Source organism: Phocoena sinus, chromosome 2 (genome assembly GCF_008692025.1).
Source record: "Phocoena sinus isolate mPhoSin1 chromosome 2, mPhoSin1.pri, whole genome shotgun sequence".
NCBI classification, from domain to species: Eukaryota; Metazoa; Chordata; class Mammalia; order Artiodactyla; family Phocoenidae; genus Phocoena; species Phocoena sinus.
The window spans coordinates 130246935-130258442 of record NC_045764.1 but is presented as its reverse complement, the minus strand read 5'-3'; positions in this window follow the sequence as shown (position 1 = coordinate 130258442).

Here is an 11508-nt window from a genome sequence, read left to right as displayed (position 1 = left end):
GCATAGGTTAAACTCCTGTGGGAAAATGGAGACAAAGCATAGAGTGGACCCTGTCTTCAAGAAGAGTAAACTGTAGGGACAAACCTGTACTAAGTACCCCAGAAATCACTGTAGAATAACTTAAAAATGATAGAATGAAAGGCTCCATGCCAAGGTACAGAGCACAGGGATTCAAAGCAGGTGAGAAGGGCCTGGAAAGGGGCAGGGCTCAGAGTCAAAGGAGGCGGGATTTAAGGGTGAGAAGTTTTTGATTGGGGATGGGAAGGGAGGTTCTTTCAGATGAACTCAGTTAACTCTTTTCTCTTCCCAGTCTTTTTACTCTGGGGAAGTGTTTCAACAAAGGAACAAAACAAGCCTTCAGTAGGTAGCATTATATGATATGGCTTATGCCCTACTCAATGAGCACCCCCAGTTAATAAATCCAGCAGATTTACAACAGAGCTTTCATACTCTGAAGGGCTACAGAATTCAAAGTTTGGTTTACAGTTTTCTAATTGTCTTAATTATTTAAAGATGTGGGAAACTTCTGCTTGCCTTTAATATGAAAGCCACAGAATTCAATTTTGAAAATGCAGTATTTTTTAGTCCATAAAAGTTTTCAGACCTTTGAAACTTTATTATGGATCTATGATTTTATGACTTTGCCATGGTTTTCCTAATAGAAAATCCAAGCATAATTTTAAAAGAGAATCTAATCACTATAATTACTAAAAGAGTTTTTTTTCAGTTACCTTAAATACGACTTTTAAAAATAATGACTCTTGGACAGGAAGCTGCCATTTAGAACAGCTGGAGTTGAAAGAAGCTTATGTCATTAAAGAAACGCTTTTTAAAATTTCAGCTTAATAAGCCATGTTAACTTTCCAGAATACCTTCGTAAACACAGTCATTAAATATCAGGAAAAATTTCAGAGTGGCCTTTGACTCCTTTTTCTGTTGTTATTAACACAAATAGCTCTTCCACAACAGAAACAAAATTTTCTGACTCTATAGGAGACATCAAACCCTCATTAAAATTCTTAGAAATGCACAACCTGCCAAGACTGAATCAGGAAGAAACAGAAAATATGAACAGACCAATCACAAGCACTGAAATTGAAACTGTGATTAAAAATCTTCCAACAAACAAAAGCCCAGGACCAGATGGCTTCACAGGTGAATTCTTTCAAACATTTAGAGAAGAGCTAACACCTATCCTTCTCAAACTCTTCGAAAATATAGCAGAGGGAGGAGCAACCTCCAACTCATTCGATGAGGCCACCACCACCCTGATACCAAAACCAGACAAGGATGTCACAAAGAAAGAAAACTACAGGCCAATATCACTGATGAACATAGATGCAAAAATCCTCAACAAAATACTAGCAAACAGAATCCAACAGCACATTAAAGGGATCCTACACCATGATCAAGTGGGGTTTATTCCAGGAATGCAAGGATTCTTCAATATACACAAATCAATCAACGTGATACACCATATTAACAAATTGAAGGAGAAAAAACATATGATCATCTCAATCGATGCAGAGAAAGCTTTCGACAAAATTCAACATCCATTTATGATAAAAACCCTGCAGAAAGTAGGCATAGAGGGAACTTTCCTCAACATAATAAAGACCATATATGACAAACCCACAGCCAACATCATCCTCAATGGTGAAAAACTGAAAGCATTTCCACTAAGATCAGGAACAAGACAAGGTTGCCCACTCTCACCACTCTTATTCAACATAGTTTTGGAAAGTTTTAGCCACAGCAATCAGAGAAGAAAAGGAAATAAAAGGAATCCAAATCGGAAAAGAAGAAGTAAAGCTGTCACTCTTTGCAGATGACATGATACTATACATAGAGAATCCTAAAGATGCTACCAGAAAACTACTAGAGCTAATCAATGAATTTGGTAACGTAGCAGGATACAAAATTAATGCACAGAAATCTCTGGCATTCCTATACACTAATGATGAAAAATCTGAAAGTGAAATCAAGAAAACACTCCCCTTTACCACTGCAACAAAAAGAATAAAATATCTAGGAATAAACCTACCTAAGGAGACAAAAGACCTGTATGCAGAAAATTATAAGACACTGATGAAAGAAATTAAAGATGATACAAATAGATGGAGAGACATACCACGTTCTTGGACAGGAAGAATCAACATTGTGAAAATGACTCTATAACCCAAAGCAATCTACAGATTCAATGCAATCCCTATAAAACTACCACTGGCATTTTTCACAGAACTAGAACAAAAAATTTCACAATTTGTATGGAAACACAAAAGACCCCGAATAGCCAAAGCAATCTTGAGAACGAAAAACGGAGCTGGAGGAATCAGGCTCCCTGACTTCAGATTATACTACAAAGCTATAGTAATCAAGACAGTATGGTACTGGCACAAAAACAGAAAGATAGATCAATGGAACAGGATAGAAAGCCCAGAGATAAACCCACGCACATATGGTCACTTTATCTTTGATAAAGGAGGCAGGAATGTACAGTGGAGAAAGGACAGCCTCTTCAATAAGTGGTGCTGGGAAAACTGGACAGGTACATGTAAAAGTATGAGATTAGATCACTCCCTAACACCATAAACAAAAGTAAGATCAAAATGGATTAAAGACCTAAATGTAAGGCCAGAAACTATCAAACTCTTAGAGGAAAACATAGGCAGAACACTCTATGACATAAATCACAGCAAGATCCTTTTTGACCCACCTCCTAGAGTAATGGAAATAAAAACAAATGGGACCTAATGAAACTTCAAAGCTTTTGCACAGCAAAGGAAACCATAAACAAGACCAAAAGACAACCCTCACAATGGGAGAAAATATTTGCAAATGGAGCAACTGACAAAGGATTAATCTCCAAAATTTACAAGCAGCTCATGCAGCTCAATAACAAAAAAACAAACAACCCAATCCAAAAATGGGCAGAAGACCTAAACAGACATTTCTCCAAAGAAGATATACATACTGCCAACAAACACATGAAAGAATGCTCAACATCATTAATCATTAGAGAAATGCAAATCAAAACTACAATGAGATATCATCTCACACCAGTCAGAATGGCCATCATCAAAAAATCTAGAAACAATAAATGCTGGAGAGGGTGTGGAGAAAAGGGAACACTCTTGCACTGCTGGTGGGAATGTGAATTGGTACAGCCAGTATGGAGGTTCCTTAAAAAACTACAAATAGAACTACCATATGACCCAGCAATCCCACTACTGGGCATATACCCTGAGAAAACCATAATTCAAAAAGACTCATGTTCCAAAATGTTCATCGCAGCTCTATTTACAATAGCCTGGAGATGGAAACAACCTAAGTGTCCATCATCGGATGAATGGATAAAGAAGATGTGGCACATATATACAATGGAATATTGAATATTTTACTCAGCCATAAAAAGAAACGAAATTGAGCTATTTGTAATGAGGTGGATGGACCTAGAGTCTGTCATACAGAGTGAAGTAAGTCAGAAAGAGAAAGACAAATACCGTATGCTAACACATATATATGGAATTTAAGGGAAAAAAATGTCATGAAGAACCTAGGGGTAAGAGAGGAATAAAGACACAGAACTACTAGAGAATGGACTTGAGGATGGGGGAGGGGGAAGGGTAAGCTGTGACAAAGCAAGAGAGTGGCATGGACATATATACACTAACAAACGTAAAATAGATAGCTAGTGGGAAGCAGCCGCATAGCACAGGAAGATCAGCTCGGTGTTTTGTGACCACCTAGAGGGGTGGGATAGGGAGGGTGGGAGGGAGGGAGACGCAAGAGGGAAGAGATATGGGAACATACGTATATGTATAACTGATTCACTTTGTTATAAAGCAGAAACTAACACCCCATTGTAAAGCAATTATACTCCAATAAAGATGTAAAAAAAAAAAACCCTCATTAAAATCTGCAGCTACTTAATAAGTCAGTGGACTCATGGAGAAGTCTTCTTATAATACTTTTGCATGTGCAAAGAGAGTCAAGCCTTGCCCTACCCAGTGCCTTGCACATATTATTAATAAGTATTTAGTCATCCAATAATCATTTATTACGTGCCTACTAGGTACTAAAGTTTACATAAATGTTTGTTGAACTGAAATGAGTTAAGTAGATCCGCTGAGACCAGGTGAGCATAGGAAGCTCCGCGGGAACCTTCAGGGATGCCTCAGAGGGTGGAGTGGAAAGATGCCCATGGCGGGGTGCTCTTCCAAGGGGTCGGCCTAGAAGTCACAGTGGCCAGGTTTCACAGACTCAGAAAGTGGCACCTGTCAGATACTGAGGCTACACTTGCCACTGTAAAATACTCTCTTTTCCAAAATTCTCTCTCCCTAAGTTTTCTGATGCCATTTTCCCTGGTTCTCTTTTCTCTGGCTCCTCTCTCTGCCCACCCCCTGTCAGGGTTAGGCCAGGCCTCCTTGTAGAGACTCTCCTCCTCTCATTCCACACATTCTCCCAGGGTTCAGTCACCCGCGCCATCACTGCAGCATCCTCTAGAGGTGGGCTGATGACTTCCAAGTCCCCACCTCAGCTCAGACCTCTGCTCAGCAACTCCAGTCCAGTGGTGCTGGGATCCCACCTCTCAGGTATTTCTCTCTCTCTTTTTTTAATTTTATTGAAGTATGGTTCATTTACATAGCCACTGTTTTTGAAATTTATTTAGTTTTTGGTCACACCGTGCGGCATGCGGAGATTTTAGTTCCCCAACCAGGGATTGTACCTGTACCCCCTGCACTGGGAGTGCAGAGTCTTAACCACTGGACCACCAGGGAAGTCCCTCAGGTATCTCTTAAATGTCTCAAATGCACCATGGCCAAGGCAGAACTCATCACGACCCTCCCCTACTCTTCTACCAGCTGCCAACATCCCCTTCCCACCCACCCACCCACCCACCTACCATGGCACCAGATCTACCCAGTGACTCTTCTCGCCCTCTCACAGCCCAGCACTACAAATACCTAGTCAGCCATGTAAGGGTCCTTCAAGTCTACCCACTAAATACTTCTTGAACCTGTCTAATCCTTTCTATCCCATGCCTTAGTTCAGGACCTCACATTCCCTGTCTGGATTACTTCCATTACCTGACACTGTTCTTCCTAATTCTAGTTAGAGCCCCTTACAATCAAGCCTCTAAGCCAAAGGATCTTTCCAACATGTAACTGCTTTCAGTGGTTCCCTATAACTATCAAGATTAAGTCCTAAAAAAATAGAGAGGGAGGGAGAGAGGGAGAGTGTATGTATATGTCTGTGTGTGTGTAAGTGTAATATAAGCACTGGCTCTCCAGAGACAGGCCCAACCTACTTTTCAAGGCAGAATAGTACAGCTGAGGTGAATAGAGTCTGGAGTTTGAATGCCTGAGTTCAAATTTCAAATTCATAATTGATGAGTTATGTGACCTTGGAAAAGTTACTTAATATGTGATGCCTCAGTGTCTGTATTAGTTATCTAGTGCTGCGTAACAAATTACCTCAAGACTTAGTAGCTTAAAACAACAAACACTTATTATCCCAGAGGCTTTGCGGTGGGGCGGGGGGGGGGGGGGGGGGGGGCGGGCGGGGTCAGGAGTTTGGGAACAGCTGAGCTAGGTAGTTCCGGCTCAGGCTTTCTCATAAGGTTGTGGTCAAGGCTGGGGCTGCAGTCATTTGAAGACTTGACTGAGGCTAGATCTTCTTTTCAAAACAGCTCCCTCACACGGCAGATGGCAGGAGGCTCTTGGCCGGAGGGCTCTGTTTCTTGCCATGTGGGCCTCTCTGTAAGGCTGCTTAAGTGGCCTCATCATATGGCAGCTGGCTTCCTCCAGAGTGAATGAGAAAGCAAGAAGGAGGCCATAATGCCTTTTATGACCTAGTTTCAGAAGCCACCAATCATCACTTCTGCTATATTTTATTAGTTGGAAGCAGGACATTAGCCAGCCCACACCCAAGGGGAGAAGAATTAGGGTATACTTACAGGGAAGCCTATCAAAGAATTTGTGGACATATTTTAATACCACCACAATGTCCTCTTCTGCAAAATGGAGATAATAATAGAAGCTTCATCGAGTTACATGAGGATTAAATGAGCTAAGACATGTCAGGGTTTAGAATGGTGCACGGCACATGGTAAGAACTCAGTAAGTACTAACTACCGCTATCTTTCCCAGGTCTATATGCCACTACCCACTCCCTCATCAACTCCCCTCACAAATCCTGTCTCCCAGCCTTTCTGAGCTGTTTGAATAAGTTAGCAAACACCTTCATGCCCTGGCCCTCCGCTCTGCCTTACTGGAAGACTCCCCTATTCCATATTTTTCCTCCAACCCCTAGAGGGTCCTTCTCCAAGCACCTCCCCAGAACCTCTCAGGCGGGGCGAGGTGCACGCGGCAAGCCCCCCAGGGCTCCCTCAGCCAAACGCGCACCCCATACACCTGCCTCCTCCTGCTCTAGCTCGTGATGGCGGGTGTGTGTTCCTCAGGTAGCTGTTCCCTCAGGTAGGTCTCCCCTGACATTCCCAGCGGGACCAGGAGCTCCTTCCCAGGAGACCTCTTGGAACTTCAAACCTATTTCTGTTTGTGTATCGTCACGTTGTCATTGTCTTTGTCACCCACTCACACTGACAGGGACACGGTCTTATCTTTGTAGCTTCAGGCACAAGCACAGTGCCCAGAACACAGTGGGTGAATAAGAGATAATTTGTTGAACCAATGGATAGGTGTCTAAAGCTTCAGAGAATATTTTTAATGTACAGGAGGAAGAAGAATCACAGAAAAATCAACAAAATGGGTCAAGCGCATCATAAATCTCACAGGCAAGCTCTGGCCAAACAAGGTCACACCATACTATTCATCTGGGATGCTCACAATTCTGTTTTCTCAGAATCTACTTTTGTCTTCATCACTAATTAATATAAGCTAAGTTTAAAAGTATAAATTTATGTTATAAGCTTATATAACATCACTATGTTTATAAACTATAAATAACTCTAAGAACTTTCCAAGGCATAAAAATTTCCCCTATATTTAATACATTTTCGCAATCTCTTGTTTAAACGTTTATTTCATTATCAATGCCTTTAAAGGTAGTTAAAACAAAGCAGCCAGAAATAAGTGTAAGAAGTTTGCCTATAAACACATTGATGGCCAAAAATGGAATATGACTCAGATCAAATAAATACTTCTAAAAACAGGCACAAAGTAAGTCTTAACCTGAAATCTATTTTTCAATAGCAACTCACACACAAACAGGCAACCTGAGAGAAGACTTCGTGACTTAGCATTAAAGCATGGTACACTTGATAACCGAGGGACGAATAGCGAGAAATGTGAAATGTGAAGATGCTGATGTACCTGTTTGTGGGGTTAGAAGTAGATGCCCTTGGCCTCCTGTCAGAGGATATATACACTGAAATATCTTTCTTAATGTCTCACTGAAGCCTCACCAAAGTTTTAGTTTGAACTTGACCTACTGTATTCTATGAATGTTCCTGTTCTTCTAAAATTAGATTTCTTTCCATTTTTTGAAAGATGTGTTTTTAAAGCATTTGTGGTAGCTTTCAAGAGCCAAAGTTAAGCTATTTAATAATGTTGGACTAACAGGCAGTAGAGTATTTCTGAATGAAGCACCCTGTCTGGTGTCCCCTCAAATCATGCCGGCTATGTATTCTGTCCACTTTAAGGCAGGCCCTGGATAGAGAGAATCAGGGAATTGTTACACGTTAACCGTTTCTGCTAACACATCCCTGTAAAAATAAAGGAACATTCGTGCATATGCTGCTGTACCCTTCCAGATGTATTCATGGCTGCAGCTTTTAAATTATTTTAGGAGTTCAGTAGCAGCTCCTATGCCACCAGCTCCAATGCTGAAGTACTTCCTTCTCTGAATAACTAAGAAAATGGAAGCAGTGGCCTCTAAACTATGGGATCTGGAAGCAAACTTGAAAGACAAGGACCCAGGAGGCTCCTGCTGTAGATACTGTTATGAAGGTGAAACAGGAGGGAAGAGGGCAGGGCACAACCTTTAAAAGAATGAAATAGCTGTTGAGAATACAACATAAACTGGTTAGAACCAATTAGGTCCAAGACGGTGGAAGATTCGACTTGCAGTAGACCTTGAGCCTCATTATACGCACATTGTAATACATTAGCATATGCTAAATGACACATCCACTGGTGCCATGACAGTTCCAAGAGGCTGACCATAAAAGGCCAAAAAGTGGGCAGTGGCCCAATTCCTGGAAATCCCCCTCCCTTCCCCCAAAATAGCTGGAATAATCTTCCCACTCATTAGCCTAGAAAATTACCCAGCCCATAAAAACTAACCACCCCGTATTTCAGGGCCTTTTGCCTTCTGAGATGGCCCACACTTTGTCTATGGAGCGTGTCTCTCCCTCAATAAATTTACTTCTTACCTATCACCATGCCTCTCGCTGAATTCCTTCTGCGCTGAGACTTCAGCAAGTCCTGAGGCCAGGTGTGCAATCAATTAAAAGACAGTGGGTTCAAGTCTGTCTGAGTTTTGGCTGGGTTTGAGTCCCAATCAGTGGGCTCGAGTCCCAATCTGAGTTGTGTGGTTTCAAAGGGACACTGTGACCAGAAAAGCATTTCAGAATCAGAAGGAATCTTAAACCTATGGGAGACTTGTGACCCAGATTTTTCACTACAAGCATAATTTCAAATATTCTGCTCCTCTGTCAGATCATGAGTCATAGGTCATCTGGGCCACCACCTTAATTTTATAGGCAAAGAAACTGAGGATAAATAATTTGCCAAAGAGCACACAAGTAATTAGTGCCAGATGGAAATGCTCAACTGTTCATTCCTCACTGTCCTTCTAAGCAATCCCCAGGACAAAAGTCAAGGTCTCTTGCAATTTAGTTCTAGCCTTTCTTCACTATATAACACTGAATATGTTTTTTATGAGTTGCATCATTACGAGACAATCTGAATTTAAAAAGGAAAGTTCAGATGAGCCAACATTTCCTCCTATGACAAGAATGAAGGGTTTTAAGTTGGGGATTGGGAATTTACCAAGCTTAAGTTTCAATTAAACTGAGAACCTTTCAGTAACCAGTTCAAGTATGAACTGGTTCCTTAGAACAGCTAGCAAAATACCTAAATGTGTGAACTGTAGTACGCGGGCCTCTCACTGTTGTGGCCTCTCCCGTGGCGGAGCACAGGCCCCGGATGCGCGGGCCCAGCGGCCGTGGCTCACGGGCCCAGCCGCTCCGCGGCATGTGGGATCTTCCCGGACCAGGGCATGAACCTGTGTCCCCTGCGTCGGCAGGCGGACTCCCAACCACTGCGCCACCAGGGAAGCCCCTAACATGCACTTTAAGGCACAAAAATAGATCCCCAAAATTGAGTCAGTAAAAACCACAGAATAAAATGAAGAAGGGAGAAGGAAAATCTTGAAGAAGAAAAGTGGACACCATATATTGAGGGAGGTTTGTTTAGACGTGGTGATTGTTTACCACTGTCCAAAATGAACTTCAGACTTTGGGGTTTAGAATTCTGTCACTCTTAATCAAAGAGATAAAAGGGAAAGCGAGTCAGACGCAGTAATTCTGGCTCTGGGAAATAATGCAGTAGGGTTTCCTCCCCCTGACAATAAGTACAAGGGGACAAAATAGGAAGGCAGAAAAGCTGCCGGCCTCAGACGATCCACAGAGTGACAGGTTTCAAAATCATTTTAAATGCTACTTCTTTCTTTGAAAAAATAACATTTTTTCTGTCTATAAGTACACTTCTTATACTTCTGTAGAAAGTATACTTTGTAGAAAACTTGCAAAACAGAGAGAAAAGAAAAAGCAGCAAAGCACTCATTCTTCTCCAGGCACATCCAGGTAACCTCTATTAATGCTTGCCTATGTTTTTCATTATTTTTCTCCAAATGCAGTAATATTTTATATTAGATAACCCATGTTTATAGATTTTTAACCTCTTTAATTCAGTAAAGTACTATGAACACTTTCTTTTATCATTTAAAATTATTTTGCAAGTAGTTTGTTAATGGCTGTCTTATATCATAAACCCACCCTAACTTATACAATGATTTTCTTGTTTATAAATACTACAAATAATGCCGTTATCAATATCTTTGTATGTAAATCCTTGTCCACATTCCTGATTATTCCTACAGAGAGGAGCCTAGAATCTGAACTACTAGGTCAGTTTGAACAATTTAAGTTTCTTTATAACATTTGTCAAATTAACTTCCAGAAAAGTTGTACCGATTTACACTCCCTCTGCCAGCGATGAGGTGCCTGTCTTACCACTGCCTTCGTGTCTCTGAGGATGAGCGTTACAAACTTTTGAGGCACTACACTGCTCTTCAGTTTTGATTTGATTGTTAGTGAGTTGTAATATATTTTCACATAATTACTAGCAATCTATATTCCTCTTTGGGTCCTTCAACCATTGAGAGTTCTTCTTTGGTAAAGTAATTTAGACATATATATATATAAAATGATATCTCATTATCTTTCCTTACAATCTATTTTCACATTAATTGGGCAACTTATTTTCTTTTAGAACTTCCTAAAGAAAACTTCATGAATCAATAAAGTGAAATAAACTCTTAAACCTGTCACAACAGTATACATAATACTGTATGAAATAATTATGGAATGACTAATTTTTCCTCAAATAAATCATATGTTAAACATTTTGCAAAAAAAGAGGCTTTAGTCCTGGCTCTGCCTCAAACCAGAATTTTTATCTTAAACAGGCCAAATTTCAATGAGTCTCATGTGTTCATCTGTAAAACAAGACGCATAATCTTTGAGAATCTTTCCATTTCAAAAGTAGGCAGTCTTGTGCCTAACATAGAACAATACACAGCACCACCTAGAGGTAAAAATAAATACTTTTATACATTTTCCCTAGGTTAACAAGCAATCTTTTAGTCTTCAGCAAAATATCAAGTTGATAAATTTTATATTAGCAAAAGTTGCCTGAGTAAATGTATTAGAATTTTAATAGTCTCTATAATACAGGATCAAACTTTTAAAATGAATCTGTCACAGCATCTGCAAGAGTTCTTAGCTCCTGTGTAAATCTAGCTCATTTTTCCCTACCATCACTTATTTTATTTTATTTTATTTTATTTTTGGCCGTGTTCGGTCTTTGTGGCTGCGCACGGGCTTTCTCTAGTTGTGGCGAGTGGGGGCTACTCTTCCGTTGCGGTGCGTCGGCTTCTCATTGTGGTGCGTCGGCTTCTCATTGCGGTGGCTTCTCTTGTTGAGGAGCACGGGCAGGCACGCAGGCTTCAGTAGTTGTGGCAGGCGAGCTCAGTAGTTGTGGCTCGTGGGCTCTAGAGCACAGGTTCAGTAGTTGTGGTGCACGGGCTTAGCTGCTTCGTGGCATGTAGGATCCTCCCACCAGAGCTCGAACCTGTGTCCCCTGCATTGGCAGGCAGATGCTTAACCACTGCACCACCAGGGAAGCCCTCCTACCATCACTTTTTTAGGGGATCAACCTTGAGAAAATTGGCATTGCTGGAGAAAATCCATGACGCTATCTG